Source organism: Stomoxys calcitrans, chromosome 3 (genome assembly GCF_963082655.1).
Source record: "Stomoxys calcitrans chromosome 3, idStoCalc2.1, whole genome shotgun sequence".
Taxonomy (NCBI): Eukaryota; Metazoa; Arthropoda; class Insecta; order Diptera; family Muscidae; genus Stomoxys; species Stomoxys calcitrans.
In genome coordinates, this window is record NC_081554.1 from 32,823,807 (window position 1) to 32,841,758 (window position 17,952).

Here is a 17,952-nt window from a genome sequence, read left to right on the forward strand (position 1 = left end):
TAGGATGGATAAAGATCTTAATGCTGAAGCATCAGGCAGTGGAGTGACGGAGAACTCAATGCATAACGCACAAGGAGCCGACGATGAGACCATAACCTACTTCAAAGAAGACCTTTTTATTAAAGATTTGGCAGACTAGTATAGGCAAAGATCTTAATATTAGAACATCGGGAAGTGTAGGGGCGAAAGACCCAACACAGCCTTACTATCAGGGACCAGATGATGGAACCATTACCGACTTTCACAAAATTCGGAAGACTAGGATGTGCAGTATTAAAATATCAGGCAAAGCAAAGATCGGAAACTCAATGCAGCCTAAAGAACAAGGAGCAGACGAAAATTTTGTATTTATAGAAAATTTTTTATTTATAGAAAATTTTTTAATTCTATAGAAAATTTTCGGAAAATTTTTTATTTCTATAGAAAATTTTCGGAAAATTTTTTATTTCTATAGAAAATTTTCGGAAAATTTTTTATTTCTATAGAAAATTTTCGGAAAATTTTTTATTTCTATAGAAAATTTTCGGAAATTTTTTTATTTCTATAGAAAATTTTCGGAAAATTTTTTATTTCTATAGAAAATTTTCGGAAAATTATTTATTTCTATAGAAAATTTTCGGAAAATTTTTTATTTCTATAGAAAATTTTCGGAAAATTTTTTATTTCTATAGAAAATTTTCGGAAAATTTTTTATTTCTATAGAAAATTTTCGGAAAATTTTTTATTTCTATAGAAAATTTTCGGAAAATTTTTTGCTTCTATAGAAATTTTTCGAAAAATTCTATAGAAAATGTTCGGAAAATTTTTTATTTCTATAGAAAATTTTCGGAAAATTTTTTATTTCTATAGAAAATTTTCGGAAAATTTTTTATTTCTATAGAAAATTTTCGGAAAATTTTTTATTTCTATAGAAAATTTTCGGAAAATTTTTTATTTCTATAGAAAATTTTCGGAAAATTTTTTATTTCTATAGAAAATTTTCGGAAAATTTTTTATTTCTATAGAAAATTTTCGGAAAATTTTTTATTTCTATAGAAAATTTTCGGAAAATTTTTTATTTCTATAGAAAATTTTCGGAAAATTTTTTATTTCTATAAAAAATTTTCCGAAAATTTTTTATTTCTATAGAAAATTTTTTATTTCTATAGAAAATTTTCGGAAAATTTTTTATTTCTATAGAAAATTTTCGGAAAATTTTTTATTTCTATAGAAAATTTTCGGAAAATTTTTTATTTCTATAGAAAATTTTTTATTTCTATAGAAAATTTTCGGAAAATTTTTTATTTCTATAGAAAATTTTCGGAAAATTTTTTATTTCTATAGAAAATTTTCGGAAAATTTTTTATTTCTATAGAAAATTTTTTATTTCTATAAAAAAGTTTCGGAAAATTTTTTATTTCTATAGAAAATTTTCGGAAAATTTTTTATTTCTATAGAAAATTTTCGGAAAATTTTTTATTTCTATAGAAAATTTTCGGAAAATTTTTTATTTCTATAGAAAATTTTCGGAAAATTTTTTATTTCTATAGAAAATTTTCGGAAAATTTTTTATTTCTATAGAAAATTTTCGGAAAATTTTTTATTTCTATAGAAAATTTTCGGAAAATTTTTTATTTCTATAGAAAATTTTCGGAAAATTTTTTATTTCTATAGAAAATTTTCGGAAAATTTTTTATTTCTTTAGAAAATTTTCGGAAAATTTTTTATTTCTATAGAAAATTTTCGGAAAATTTTTTATTTCTATAGAAAATTTTTTATTTCTATAGAAAATTTTCGGAAAATTTTTCGGGCCCAATCTTGAAAACCCATTACCATGGTAATTTTTTTTTGATAACAATTTTTACAAACTAAATTTAGTTGAAGGGCATAAACATTTATTCTACATACCAAACTTCTGTCAAGCCAGCAAAATTTAAAGCTTCTAGGAACCGAACAAGGATGATCGAGAGACCTGATTGCATGGGAGCTATATCAGGTTATAGACCGATTTGGACCGTATTTGGCACAGTTGTTGGAAGTCGTGCCCCGGATTGCTATCTCGATCTTCTTGTGAGCTTCGCATAGCTCTCGCTCTAGATTCGTCTGTGAGGCCTGTTTCATTGACACGGTCGCTGTATGAATATGAATCGGAAACACCACCATTGATTAAAGGAACTACTCATTCTCATTAGTTACTCTGATGACTGGTTGGGCGTTTGAAGCATTACTCTCGACTACTGGTGCCAAAACATGCACAACCTATACAAAGGGTGGAAAACATGATATGGTCTGATGCCACTATATCAGCTGTTGGGTTCTTGGAGCCCATTTTGAGTCTACTGCTAAAAGGCTTTAAAATTTTTGCGTAATAGGTTCTACCAGTTCCAGATACAGATATTTTTATACCCACCATCGTAGGATAGGGGGTATATTCATTTCGTCATTCCGTTTGCAACACATCGAAATATCAATTTCCGACCCTATAAGGTATATATATTTCGGATCGTCGTAAAATTCTAAGATGATCTAGCAGTGTCCGTCCGTCTGTCTGTTAAAATCACGCTACAGTCTTCAAAAATAGAGATGTTGGGCTAAAACTTTGCACAGATTCTTTTTTTTTTTTCCATAAGCAGGTTAAGTCCAAAGATTGGCTATATTGGACTATATCTTGATATAGCCCCCATATAGACCGATCCGCCGATTTAGGGTCCTAGGCCCATAAAAGCCACATTTATTATCCGATTTTGCTGAAATTTGAGACAGTGAGTTGCGATAGGCCCTTCGACATCCTTCTTCAATTTGGTCCAGATCGGTACAGATTTGGAATTAGCTGCCATATAGACCGATCTTCCGATTTGGGGTCTTGCGCCCATTAAAGGCGCATTTATTGTCAGATTTTGCCAAAATTTGGGACAGTTTGTTGTGTTAGGCCCTTCGACATCCTTTTTCAATTTGGTCCAGATCGGTACAGATTTGGATATAGCTGCCATATAGACCGATCTCTCGATTTGAAGTTTTGGGCCCATAAAAGGTGCATTTATTGTCCGATGTCGCCGAAATTTTGGACAGTTAATTGCATTAGGCCCTTCGACTTTATTCTTCAATTTGGCTCAGATCGGTCCAGATTTGAATATAGCTGACCGATCTCTCGATTTTAGGTCTTGCCTCAATTTTCAGTCGATTCAGCTGAAATTCTTAACGGGATGTTTTGTAATGATTTCCACCATCCGTACACAGTATGGTTCAAATCGGTCTATAATATGATATAGCGCCCATATAAATCGATCTCCTTGAGCCTCTACAAGCCGCAGTAAATATCCGATTTGACTGAAATGTTGAACGTGGTTTTTTTAAGACTTCCCACAACCATGTTGTAGTGTGCAAGGGTCTAGTCTGAGCAAAACTCCACATAAATGTCTATAGATGAAACAAACCGGCATGGCACGCATATTTCACCGGCCTTATTGCTCGTCGGATGGGGGGGATCTTGCCAATGTTCATCGTTTAATTTTACCAACTACCAGCTTTAATGTTAATGCGTGCACGAATGATAGCAAAACCAAAACAAAAGAAAGTCAGATAGAATAGACAAATACACAAAGTATAAGGGGGTCACAACACCAGAGGATCTATTTCCGACATCATTCGATCGGCTGTGCTAAGGTGTAAGCTGCACAGCATGCCCTCCCTTCCTGTTTACCAAAAGCATCCAAAGAAATTGCTTCTTGGTTGGTAAACCCATAATATTTACCCTACCTTCCTTTACCGACCCTACAAATCGAACTCAAAGGTTTGGGCTTACTCCATATTTAACAAATTCATTAAATTTATTAAGAAAAAGTTCATTATCAAATCCGGTCGCTCACTATAGAGATGAATCACATCATACTTTAAAAACAGACAAAAAAAAAAAATATAATAAAAGAAATATTAAAGTCAAGGCTAACAACCAATTTTTTTGTATATCTAAATTGATCCTTTAATTTACTAAAATTATTTTCATAACTCTTAAAAAAAACTAATCATTTAAATTAAATCTCAAAACTTAACAAGAAGGGTTAAAAAAAAACACGGCATGAAAAAAAATATTTATATAATATATCAAATAAGAATCAATAGGCGAGTTTATTTGAATTCATAGCACGGCAGAAAAAAAACTAAATCGGCTGTGAAACAAACTTCATTTAAAAGGCTCATTATGAAAAAAAATGATATGTAGCTGTGTGAGTGTATTTCCATTTGTACTTCTGTTAAAGTAAAACAGCTGTGAGTGCATTGACCCCTTTTTTCCCTTACTTCATTTTTTTCCTCTAATCACACATACATCAACACAACCCACTCGGTTGTATAAAACGAAAAACTAATGTTAAATCGCGAAGTTTTGACTAATATGCAGCCAAATTTCAATAAAAATGGTATCAAATGTAAAAACAATATTTTATAGGCATACTGGGCTAGATATGTCAATGATCAAAAGGCACCAAAACGTACATTCATATAAAAAATATTGCCAAAAAAAATGTATCAAAGCTATTTCAATCGAAGCAGTGCTTTTCAGACCCAAGAACATTTTCTGAGAGTCTTGTTAACAGCGAATCAACATAGTTAACAGAGGTTCCAATAGCATGTTAACACTTTAGCATTGACATATCCACCAGCACAGAATCAGATATATATGTATATGCAGGATATTTAACTGAACAAACACAAACAGATCATCTGAAAGTTGCCAACTTGCAAAAATTCCAATTTAAAAATTATGGGGGAGGATTTAAAACATTTTTAAATTAATTTAAAAGAAAAAAAATTATTTAATTTGACAAAAATTACCTGAGAGAGGTAACGGCATCTCTCTCACTCTCCGAAAAAAAAAATAAATCTGTTTGGCTTTGCTCAGTGGTAGTATAACAGTTTGCACTTACTTGGTTTTTGTTGGAGCTCCCACGTTGAAAGGCCTTTCGAGGGGTGAGGGGTTATTAAAACAAACCAGCAAACTCCAGCCAATTGCAAGTTTTTAACAAAATACGCGGCATACACAAAAAATCACTTTTTTCAATATAGTCTTTAACATTTGATACGATTCACTCTATCGGTTTTTTTTATATTCGCCTTTTTCTAAAACATTGGATTGCCAAACTACTTTTACCAAAAAAAACTCTCAATTAGGCATTAACTTTTTGTTTCACTTCCGATTCGGTTCTCCATCTCTGCCTTACAAATGAGCAAAAATTAAACTATATACCACTTGAGGCAAATTACATGGGCAAAAATACGGAGAAATAATTATTTTTTTAAGGTCTTTTTTTTTAGCAAGTTACAAAACCTAAGAATTAGCACGCAAGAGTTTTTTTTTCCTTTTCGAGAGTGATTTTTCAACCAAAACGCGTTTGTTTCGATTCCCGAAAAACAAAAACTAAATGAGTTGCACCAATCCCGACGGCTCTTTTTTTTTCTTGTACTTGAAACCAAGACAAACGATCCATTTAAAACACCAGAATCCACTGATCAACAAAAAATGAAAAGACTTTTGTTAGACTCTCTCAGGCAGCCAAATCTGCACAGCAGAAACAGAGAAATCCATATGAGCACAGGTAAAGGGGGAATCCTAGAATCAGAGAAACAAGGCCCACAGAACAATGAGTTCTCAAAAGAAATTGAGAAATTGTTTAGAAAAAATGCCACCTTACCAAATGTATTAATCCAGGAGTTAAATGATCACAGGGGACCAACACTCCAGCTTTGGGGATAAAACCCTCAGCAAAAAGAAAATGCAGGAAACCAACACTTGCAACAATTATTTACCCGCGATTTTATAAATAAACATCGATTCTGCAGGACAAAAAAAAATAAAAATTGAGGAGAACTGCCACCAACAAAAAAAAATTTAATCCCTTTTTTACTAAAGCAAGGATAACGCTTTTGCACTTTTAAAGAATCTCAAGTCCTTTACGACACAAAAACTTAAACTTTTGGGTGCACACGGTTGCAAGGTTGGAGCAAAATGGATCTCAAATCAGTCTGCTACCACCTTTTGTAGCCTTGACCTAAACAATGGGGCAAATTGCTGAATTACTACCACAAATTAAAATTCTCAAAACCAAAAATGTCTTCTTTTACATACATGCCACAAATACAATAATAATCCATTTGTGAGTGTATGGGAACTCCAATGCGAAAGAAAAGCTACAAAGAACATAGAAAAGAAGTTAACATTCACCACTATGGCTAAGGGGAAATTATAGCAACTTTTCAATATGGAGACAAAGTGCTCTAAACCTATGATTTGGTCGGACTTATATGTGTGGATGTTAACAACCAAAACCATTTTCCACCTTATCCAATAGTTGTCAAAAAAAAAGAAAACCAAAAGAAAAAAAAAATTAAACAACTCATTTGAACTTTGATGTGATCAAATGATCAAAAAAAAGAAAACAAATGAAATGAAACAAACAAAAAAAAAATAAATAAATAAAAAATATAAATGTATAAAGAAACACTGCTGCCGGTATTCGAACTCACGCTCACCGGTTCGTAGGCTGTAACGCTTCCCCTAGGCTACCGCCTATGATGCGTCTCTGTTAGCTAAGTGATTATAACACATGATCACACTAAGCTTTGAATCATCAACAGCGGTCAATGTAAGTGAATCCAACTGTAACAGTGCTACAAGGAAGAAGAAGAAGAAAAACAGCATAGGCAAAGCTCCAAATATGTTCCAATAAGGGAACAACATGAGACAAGCAATCACAACAACAAAAATACTCTAGCATCCACATTGTATGTTAACTCGCGTTGGGGTTGGAAAAAAAACAGGAATGTCCATATCTATTATCAGGCGGGCCAATTCCAAGAAATATATTCATATTGGGTACATCGACATGCGCCACTACAATGTTTAGTACGGTTAAAATCGGTTTATATCCTAATTTAGTTCCCATAGAAGCCCATCTCCCGATTTGAGATTTCGAGCCCCTAGAAGCCGCAATATATATCCGATTTATTGGTAAATTTACATGAAGTATTTTGTTATCACTTCCAACATAAGTGGCAAGTATGGTCCAAATCGGCATTTAACCTGATATTGATCCCACGATTTTATTTCTTTTGGCTCCGGAAGCCACATTTGTTATTCGATTAGGCTTAAATTTTGCACGTGCTGTCTTTTTATGATTTTCAACATGCATGGTGATTATTGCCCAAATCCGTCACTAACATGATATAGCTCCCATATAAACTGAACTCCTGTTTAGTCTTCTGAGGCCCTTAGATGCTTCAATGCTGATTTGGTAGAAATTTTGTATATAAAGTACACATAATTCCTTCAACTAAGTACATCTGTGAAAATTCTTAGCATAAACCATGGTGGTGTGCGCCCAAATGACGATTTTGTTTCCGAGTGTATCCACTATCACTTTGTGATAACAAATTCCTACAAACTTTTATTATTTATAACACCCCTTTGGTTTTCAATCAAATTCTGTCCTTGTCATTGTCAAGTTGATTTGTTGTCGTTATTCAAGTAAAATCTCATCATGGATTAGATGGTACTTCAACACAAAAAAAAAAAAATATATAATCCATCAAATAAATCAAAATCGTTCATAGGAAATATGAAAAATCCATTCACGTTGTGCGCCATCGAGAGGAAAAATGCGTCCAAGTACATCTCATGAATAGTAATAAATTTCAACGAGAATAATTCAGGGTGGCACATTGCCATTCCAATGGAAAGTGAAAAGCCATTTCTATTGATTTTCCTTCTTTACCCCCCCATTAAACGTTTTGCATAAAATCTAACTCAAGCGGAAGCAGAGAGCCAACGAGAATTAAGTTGGAAAAAATCTCTTCTATTCTTGTATGTGCATTTGCAGGATGTTAATTTGATGTTTTAGTTTTAGCAAATAGTTCAATTTTCATACCAACTAAAGTATAATTGTCCTCCTTTCGATGAGTAGCATCCATGTTTTGGCATTCATGCCTTATGCTAGTAATTGCCCCCGAAATGTCATTGAAAATATTTTCCCTGAAAACCATTGACAATAACAACATCACATATCCTCGAGCTACGAAAAGTATTTTAGCAATAAATTTCATAAAAATTTCAATTTCGAAATGACTTCTTGCATACGAACAGCAAATACTGCTGATTGCGTTCATATCTGCGAACAATCAAATCCAAAAAGTTGACATTTAAAATGCAAAGCATTTCGTTAAAATGCTATTGAATGAAAATAGGGAGTATAATGGAAATAATTTGATGTCATATTGGTATGAAATTGGGATTGAGAGTAATTTTGACATGAATATGGGTCTTTTCATAGCATGCACATATATAGCAAAACGATACGAGTATTAATGCAAACGATTCGTATCATGTTTTGGATGAAATTTAGCTCAAGGACTTTTGTAACGACTTTCAACATCCGTGCGGAGTATGAATCGAATCGGTCTATACACAGAAAGAAAAGATGGAGAAAAATTGAAGATGTTTCCAAGTATCTAGTAATTAAAATGAGCAAAAGAATAAAAACTTTAAAATAGAAATATTTTAATTTATTGTTCTATTAACCAACGACCACGACCACCCGTTTCATATTTCGATGGCTGATTGATTATTAGTTCACTTCGCAGACGACTCTCCAATTATTATTTTTTGAAATTTAAAATCTTAAACAAGTAAAAAGGCGTTAAGTTCGGCCGGGCCGAACTTTGGATACCTACCACCTCGGGTATATATGTAAACCATCTTTCGTCATAATCCGGTGAAAAATGCATAATTTATGGCCCAATAGTAGCTATAATGAAATATGGTCCGATTTAAACTAAATTCGATACGGACATTGCGTGGTTTGTGTAGAACAAAATATTGGCCTTTTTGGTAGCCATATACAAAAGAAGCTCGATCGGAACCATATGCGACACGCATGTCAAAAGCCTAACATGAGTCACTGTGCTAAATTTCAGTGAAATCGGATTAAAAATGCGCCTTTTTTGGGGCCAAGACTTTAAATCGGGATATCGGTCTATATGGCAGCTATATCCAAATCTGAACCGATCTGAGCCAAATTGAAGAAGAATGTTGAAGAGCCTAACACAACTCACTGTTCCAAATTTAAGCGAAACCGGACAATAAATGCGCCTTTTATGGGCCCAAGACCTTAAATCAAAAGATCGGTCTATATGGCAGCTATATACAAATCTGAACCGATCTCGGCCATATTGCATAAAGGTGTTGAGGGGCCCAATTCAACTCACTGTCCCAAATTTCATCAAAATCGGATAATAAATGCACCTTTGATGGGCCCAAAACCTAAAATCGAGAGGTCGGTCTAAATGGCAGCTATATTCAAATCTGGACCGATCGGTGCCATATTGCAGAAGTATGTCAAGGAGCTCAACATAACTCACTGTCGCAAATTTCGGCGACATTGGACAATAAATGCGCCTTTTATAGACCCAAAACCTTAAATCGAGAGATCGGTCTATATGGCAGCATTGTCAAAATCTGGACCAATCAGAGCCAAATTGTAAAGGATGTCGAAGGGCCTAGCACAACAAAATGTCCCAAATTTCATCAAAATCGGATAATAAATGCACCTTTTATGGGCCCAAAACCTCAAATCAAGAGATCGGTCTATATACCAGATATATCCAAATCTGAACCGATCTATGCCATATTGCAGAAGTATGTCAAGGAGCCCAATATAACTCACAGTCCCAATTTTCGCCGACATCGGTCAATAAATGAGCCTTTTATGGGCGAAAACCCTTATATCGAGAGAACGGTCTATGTGGCAGCTATATCCAAATCTGAGCCGATCTAATTCAAATTAAAGAAGGATATGGAAGGACCTAACACAACTCACTGACCCAAATTTCAGCAAAATCGGATAATAGATTTGGCTTTTATGGGCCTAAGACCCCAAATCGGAGGATCGGTCTCTATGGCAGCTATATCCAAATCTGAACCAATCTGAGCCAAATTGACGAAGAATGTCGAAGGGCCTAACAGAACTCACTGTCCCAAATTTCAGCAAAATCGGATAATAAATGTGGCTTCTATGGGCCCAAAACCCTAAATCGAAAGATCGGTCTATATGGCAGCTATATCCAAATCTGGGCCGATCGGTCTATATGGCAGCTATATCCAAATCTGGACCGATCGGCGAAAGATGTCTAAGGGCCTAATAGAACTCACAGTCCAAAATTTCAGCAAAATCAGATAATAAATGTGGTTTTTTTTGGCCTAAGACCCTAAATCGGAGGATCGGTCTATATGGCAGCTATATACAATTCTGAACCGATCTGAGCCAAATTGACGATGGATAACGAAGGGCCTAACAGAACTCACTGTCTCAAATTTCAGTAAAATCGGATAATAAGTGTGGCTTTTATGGGCCTAAGACCCTATCCAAATCTGGACCGATCTGAGCCAAATTGACGAAGGATGTCGAAGGGCCTAACAGAACTCACTGTCTCAAATTTCAGTAAAATCGGATAATAAATGTGTCTTTTATGGGTCTAAGACCCTTAATCGACGATCTAAATGGGGGCTATATCAAGATATGGTCCTATATAGGCCATCTTCTAACTTATCCTGCTTATGGACCAACTCAATATCTCTATGTTTAAAGACTGTAGCGTGATTTCAACAGACAGAGGGACATGGCTAGATCGTATTAAATTTTTGTGCTGATCAAAAATATATATACTTTATAGAGTCGGAAATGGATATTTCAAATGGATGGATATGGAATGGAATGGATATGGATGTTGCAAACGGAATGACAAAATGAATATACCCTAATCCTTCGATGGTGGTTGTAAAAATTCGGCAGAGCCATGCTGAGATTCGAACCTGGGCACACGGAGCAACGGCGAAAGTACTTGTCGTTGTCTAGCGCTCGCAGCCCCCAATACAACTTCCAACAGGTCCACAGATTCATGTGAATACCATGGGAGTAGTGAAATTATTGTAGACAAAAAATCTGTCATTAAACAAAAAAACATGCATTAGGAAAATTACAGTTGATAGACAGGGTTTTCGAGGGTGGTATATGTGGTATTTATATCATAGAAGCAGTTTTGCAATAAATTAAGTGTAAGTGCAACATACGCCCCTTGAAGCCATCACACCTAATATGGCTAAGAAGTAATTCTAAACCAAAATGAGAAACGCGTCGCAAAGTGGTTGGTGTGTGTTGCGATCTTTGTCTTTCTCTGATCATTGAGCTCTTCTCGAAAGAGAAACAAACATAAATTCTTAAATTTAATGATCTTCTCCCTAAACTTGAAAATTCCTGATTTGGTTGTTCTAAAATAATTCATATACGTGATAATAACGTCAAAGGTAAATGGGTACCCAACATTCGGCCCGGCCCAACTAAACCGGCTTTGTCTTATTATACCCTATACCCCCATAGCATAAGGGTATACTAATTTCGTCATTCTGTTTGCAACTCCTCGAAATATTCGTCTAAGACCCCATAATGCCCACAAATTCTTGATCGTCATGACATTTTAAGTCGATCTAGGCATGTCCGTCCGTCTGTCTGTTGAAAGCACGCTAACTTTCGCAGGAGTAAAGCAAGCCGCTTCAAATTTTGCACAAATACTTCTTATTAGTGTAGGTCGGTTGGAATTGTAAATGGGCTATATCGGTCCACGTTTTGATATAGCTGCCATAGAAACCGATATGGGATCTTGACTTCTTGACCCGCTAGAGGGCACAATTCTTATCCGATTTGGCTTAAATTTTGCATGAGGTGTTTCATTATGACTTCCAACAACTGTGCTGAGAATGGTTTAAATCGGTCCATAACCTAATATCTGACTATCTGGGCCTCTACAGGGAGCAATTCCTAACCGATTTGGCTGAAATATTGCATGAGGTGTTTTGTTATGACTTTCAACAACTGTGTTAAGAATAGTTCAAATCGGTCCATAACCTGATATAGCTGCCATATAAACCGATCTGGGGTCTTGACTTCTTGAGCCACTAGAGGACGCAAGTATTATCCGATTTGGCTGAAATTTTGTACACCGGCTTCTCTCATGACCTTTAAGATACGTGTCGAATATGGCATGAATTGGTTTATAGCCTAATACAGCTCCCCTATAAACCGATCTCCCTATTTTACTCCTTCAGCCCCTAAAGTGCGCATTTCTTACTAGATTTGGCTGAAATTTTACACAATGACTTCTACTATGATCTCCAATATTCAGTTCAATTATGGTCTGAAATGAACCATAACTTGATAATGCTCCAATATTATAGCAATTCTTTTCTTTTATCCTTTGTTTGCCTAAAAAGAGATATCGGAAAAAGGACTTGACAAATGGGATCTATATATATAAGTTTCGGCCCGGCCGAACTTAGCACGCTTTTACTTGTTTTTATACTTGGATAACAAATCCAATCACTTGAAAAATTCCATTGATTCAACGTCCAAAGGATGATGAAAGGTCCTTAACAAAATCTTCAATCTAAGAAAAAGTAATCGCATGAGGTCACATATTGTCGCCTATGATTATAAACTTAAACACAGAAATACAAGCCCACATCATAGTAAAATGGTAGCGGGGCACTATTTCATTCATCCTTCGTTTTGTGTTATCAACCTCAACTACGTTTTGATACTTACTTCTCGTTTCTATTTGTTTGTGTTCACTTTATTTTATACGAGTATCGACAAAAATATTTGCACAACTTTATTAGCAGAGTAAAAGGCCACAAAATATCCTTGTTATTCGTGGATTTGCAAAATCATGGTTATTGTAAAAGTATTCCCTATCGCAGAATAGAACAGAGATGTATCATTGCTTAGTCACATCGATGCTTGTATGGATGTATTATGCATGCTTTATGTGGAAAATTCTGTTGCTAGAGTAGTATAGAGTAGAGTAGAGTAGAGTAGAGTAGAGTAGAGTAGAGTAGAGTAGAGTAGAGTATCTCCTACTCTACTCTACTCTACTCCTTTATCTTGTGCTCACTCTTGCTGCATTTAATGCATAGTCCCTTTCCTTTTCTGTCGGGTCCCTTGCATTTTCACTGTAGATGTCCTGCTCCAAAATACCTGAAGCAGGGTTTTCTCTGATCCCAATATTTCAGCCGACAATTAGTTTTTCCAATCAGGAGCCTGTTATTCTTTAGCAGCTCGTTGGCGCAGCTAGCTGGTAGGAAGACGAAGACCCCCTTCTGCTTTCGGGGGTAAAGTGCAGTTAGCTGCACAGTCACTTCCTTTGCCAGTATCGCAGCATCTGTAATCTCTTCGGTAGTGGAGAGGGAATCCAGGTGGCGTATCTTTATAGTCGCCTTCGATTTTATGTCCTGCACGACTGTAGCCTCCTAAAGGGTGCCCTCGAGGAACTTGCAGAACATCTCTGCCCATGTTCTGAACCGAGCATTTTGAGAATTCGGCTTCCTTCGCCTAAGGCCCCTAAGCACGTCTGCATAGCTTTGCACTTCTTTCAGCTATCACGGCCTTCGGTCACTGTCCAGGCTAGGTTAGGTTGATATTTATTTAGGTATTAGGCTTGTTGTGCGCTCTAAATACTTTATAGTAAACTCGGTAAACTTAATTGTTTTCCATAACAAGCCCGTAAGTTGGTTCATATCTGGTATAGTGTCCCCACCTGTGTACCGGTATCTTTTAGCCGCGAAAGCCGGGCAATGACATAGCAAATGCTCCAACGTCTCATCATCTTACCCACATGCCCTACACATGGTCTCACTTGCCGCACCGATTTTGCATTAGTGAGCTCGTAGTCCGATGTGTCCCATTATGATACCGAAAGCTATACTGACCTGCTTCTTACTTCCGTCGCTTGGAATTTTGCACAAATACTTTTTATTAGTGTAAGTCGGTTGGGATTGAAAATGGGACAAATCGGTCCATGTTTTGATATAGCTGTCATATAAACCGATCTTGGGTCTTGACTTATTGAGCCTCCAGAGGGCGCAATTCTCGTTCGATTTGACTGAAATATTGCACGTAGTATTTTGGTATCACTTCCAACAGCTGTATTATGTATGATTCAAATCGGTTCATAATCTGGTATAGCTGTCATATAAACCGATCTTGGATCTTGACTTCTTGAGCCAATAGAGCTCGCAATTCTCATCGGATTTGGCTGAAATTCTGCATGAGGTGTTTTATTATGACTTCCAATAACTGTGTTAAGTGTGGCGCAAATCGGTACATAACCTGATATAGCTGCCAAATAAACCGATCTGGGGACTTGACTTCTTGAGCCTCTAGAGGGCGCAATTCTCATCCGATTTGGCAGAAATTTTATACAACGGCTTCTCTCATGACGTTCAACATACTAATATGGTCTGAATCGATCAATAGCTTGATACAGCTCCCATATAAACCTATCTCCAGATTTTGCTTCTTGAGCCCCTACAAGGCGTAATTCTTATCCGAATGAACTGAAATATTACACAATGACTTCTACAATATTTAGCACCCATTTTTGGTCCGAATCGGACTATAACTTGATGTAGCTCCTATAGCATAACAGTTCTTATTCTATATACTTTGTTTGCCTAAAAAGAGATACCGCGCATAGAACTTGACAAATGCGTTCCATGGTGGAGGGTATATAGAAGATTCGGCCCGGCTGAACTTAGCACGCTCTTACTTGTTTAATATCCCATTGGATTTTTAACTGTTTTTTAGCATTCATCACGAAACTTTAAGATATCCTCCATAAAATCTATATGTGGTAACAAAGAATTACCTTTCTTGTAATTCTCCTTCTATTGTCATAAATCAATGAATAAAAAAATTTTCGTCACCTGCGTGTATTTTATCTCTTTTATTTTTGTTAGTGCCCTACAGAATAGTTGGTCTTCTCAAACAGGTAGCATAAGCCATAGTGTGAACAATTTCTACTTCGATTAATCTTCATAGAGTATGGAATGGAGAAAAAGAAAAACCTCAACTGGTATGGAAAACCAATATTTACTTATGCGCATAACTCAAATGGCAATAATCCATACTCATGTTTGAGGTTTGTCCTCAGACCAATAAGCAATCAATCACAATAAATGTGATTGGTATCGGATACTGTAATGTGGGAATTGATAATTGATCGATGGTGGTGGAGGCAAGTTAGCTTGTTGTTACATAGTAATGTAAAGGGTTTCATTCGCCTTCGATATAGGCATCGAGTAAAATCTTGAACTCTATGATTGGCTGTGAAAGGTAAACTTTTATATATTTACCTTAAAGGGAGAATGTTATAGGAATCATAAAAGCACACCAACTGGAGGCAAGGAATTACCAACAAATATTTCAAGGAGTACAAAATGAACTTTGCGGGTAATTAATTTCCTTTCATTAGGGGCAACGATGAGGGTTTTGGGGCTAGACAGATCATATTGGGTTGCCCAAGAAGTAATTGCGGATTTTTCATATAGTCAGCGTTGACAAATTTTTTCACAGCTTGTGACTCTGTAATTGCATTTTTTCTTCTGTCAGTTATCAGCTGTTACTTTTAGCTTGCTTTAGAAAAAAAGTGTAAAAAAAGTATATTTGATTAAAGTTCATTCTAAGATTTATTAAAAATGCATTTACTTTCTTTTAAAAAATCCGCAATTACTTTTTGGGCAACCCAATAGTATTATGATATACAGACAAGACACTCATATTCATCCTTGTCCACTGGGTGCTCTCTAGATTGACACACACTGTCCATAGCACAAGATATATATACAACTAGCCGAACCGGGCCAGCTCTGCTGCTCCCTCTTTAACTCTCTAATATCTTTTTAGGGTGAGGACACTTTGCCCTGAATGCGAATATAGCATTCGTGCCGTTGTAGCCTATGACGCTGAACGAGTTCGATTCTTGGCGAGAACATCGGACAAAGCGGTGTTTATTCCTTCTTAATGTTGGCGACATTTGTGAGGTACAATGCCATGCATGGTCATTTAAAAAATTTTCCCCAATGAGGTGTCGCACTGCGGGACGCCGTTCGGACTCGGCTATAAAAAAGGTTCCTTAGCATTGGGTTTAAACTTGAATCGTAAAGCACTCATTGTGTGAGAATTTGCCCATTCTTCGATCCTGGTGGTAATGTTCTTCCTTAGGGTAATGTTCTCATTAGAGAAGGGATGGGACCTCAGATATTTCGGCTCAAATATGGATATCAAATTAGTGCTGCACTTACAAATCCCTTTACTTTGAGCCCCATATTGCCATGGCCGGTATATATGAACCGTTTGGAGGGTGTTTTGGGGTTGGGGCGGCCACCGGCACTTTACACTGCAATTAGATACCAAATTTGTTCTTTATTCCCAACGGAAATGAAGTTCAGTTTAGGGTGTGCTTTGGGACGTACCCCAAAACACTTGGCTCCAAAATTGGATATTAAATTCGTTTTCTACTCTCAAATACGTTTCCCATATCGTCATAATGGGTCAAATAACCCATTTGACTTATCTTGAGGAGGAAAAACGCCAGCTAGACTTGAACGGAAATTTCAATGCCATATTCGTGATCTACTTCCTATTACCTTTCATTTGAGTCATGGTCGGCTATTATGCCCATTTGGGAGTATTTAGGGGTGGGCGACCTTCTATTACTTGGACCTAATGTTTTATGCCATATTTGTAATCTACTGCTTAAAACTTTTCATTTGATTCCCACGTTGACATGAACATCGAATATATCTGTTTTTAGAGAAGTTTTGAGGTTGGTTGGGGGGAGCCCCGCTGGGTACTTGGATCCAAATGTTAATACCATATTCGTTTTCCGGTCTCCAATACCTTTCATTTGATGCCCTTATTGTGCTCATCGGACCACTTTCGGATATGGGTGGCGTTTTTTGAGTAAGGTGAAGGGTCCGCCTCCACCCGATATCTAAAAATTATATAGCCTATGTTTCCTTCCAGACAGACGTACACAATCTATGAAAATTTTTTTAGAAAATCGGTTCAGCCAAGTATGATATAGTCATAGTGGGTCTAATGGCATTTTTAGGGGTGACGTGACCCCCTACACTTCGGTCTGATTTTGTATGCCTGATTCGAAATCTACTCTCGACTACCTTTCATTTGAGCCCCATATTGAAATGAACGTCTAATATGTCTGTTTGAGGAAGTTTTTGGGGTTGGGGCGGCCCGATGGGTATTTAGACTCAAATTTTAATTCCATATTCGTATTCTAATCTCCAATACCTTTCATTTGATACCTATATTGTCACGATCGGTCCACTTTTGATTTTGGGTTGTGTTTTTGGCATAAGGGGGAGGGTCCGCCCCCCTTCCGATACCGAAAAATGATATAGCCTATGTTTCCTTTCAGACCAACCTATAAAATATGCGAAAATTTCGAGCAAATCGGTTCTGCCGTTTTTCAGTCTATACAGAACAAATAAACCGAGTCCCATATATCCGTCATTGGCTAATATGCCCATTTTGGGCGTTGTTGAGGGAGTGGGGTGAACCCCTATATTTCGATATGAATTTGTATGCCAGATTCGTTATCTACTCCCACATACTTTTAATTTGCTACCCATATTGTCTATATCAGTCCATTTTTGAGTTTGGGTGGTGTTTTTGGGGTAACGGTGGAGAGTCCGCCCACTTTCATCTTATATATAAAAATCAATTTGCGTTTGTTTGTTGGTTTATTTGTATATTTGTGTGTTCCTTATAGACTCAGAAACGGTTGAAACAATTTTCTAGAAATTTTCACAGATGGTGCATAATGATCCCATGGTAAAAATAGGGTACTAAATTTTTTGATATCTGAAGGGGGAGCGGACCCTCCCCCTTACCCTAATTTTCAGAAACGCCAGATCTCGGAGATGGATGGCGCTCTTTAAGCGAAATTTTTTGTGCTCTCATATAGTACCCTAAAAATAAAAATTTGTTATCCATATTTCGGATGGGGTACCTAGGGGGGCTTCCCCACCCTAAAACCTACCAAACACATATATACACCAATCACGGCAATATA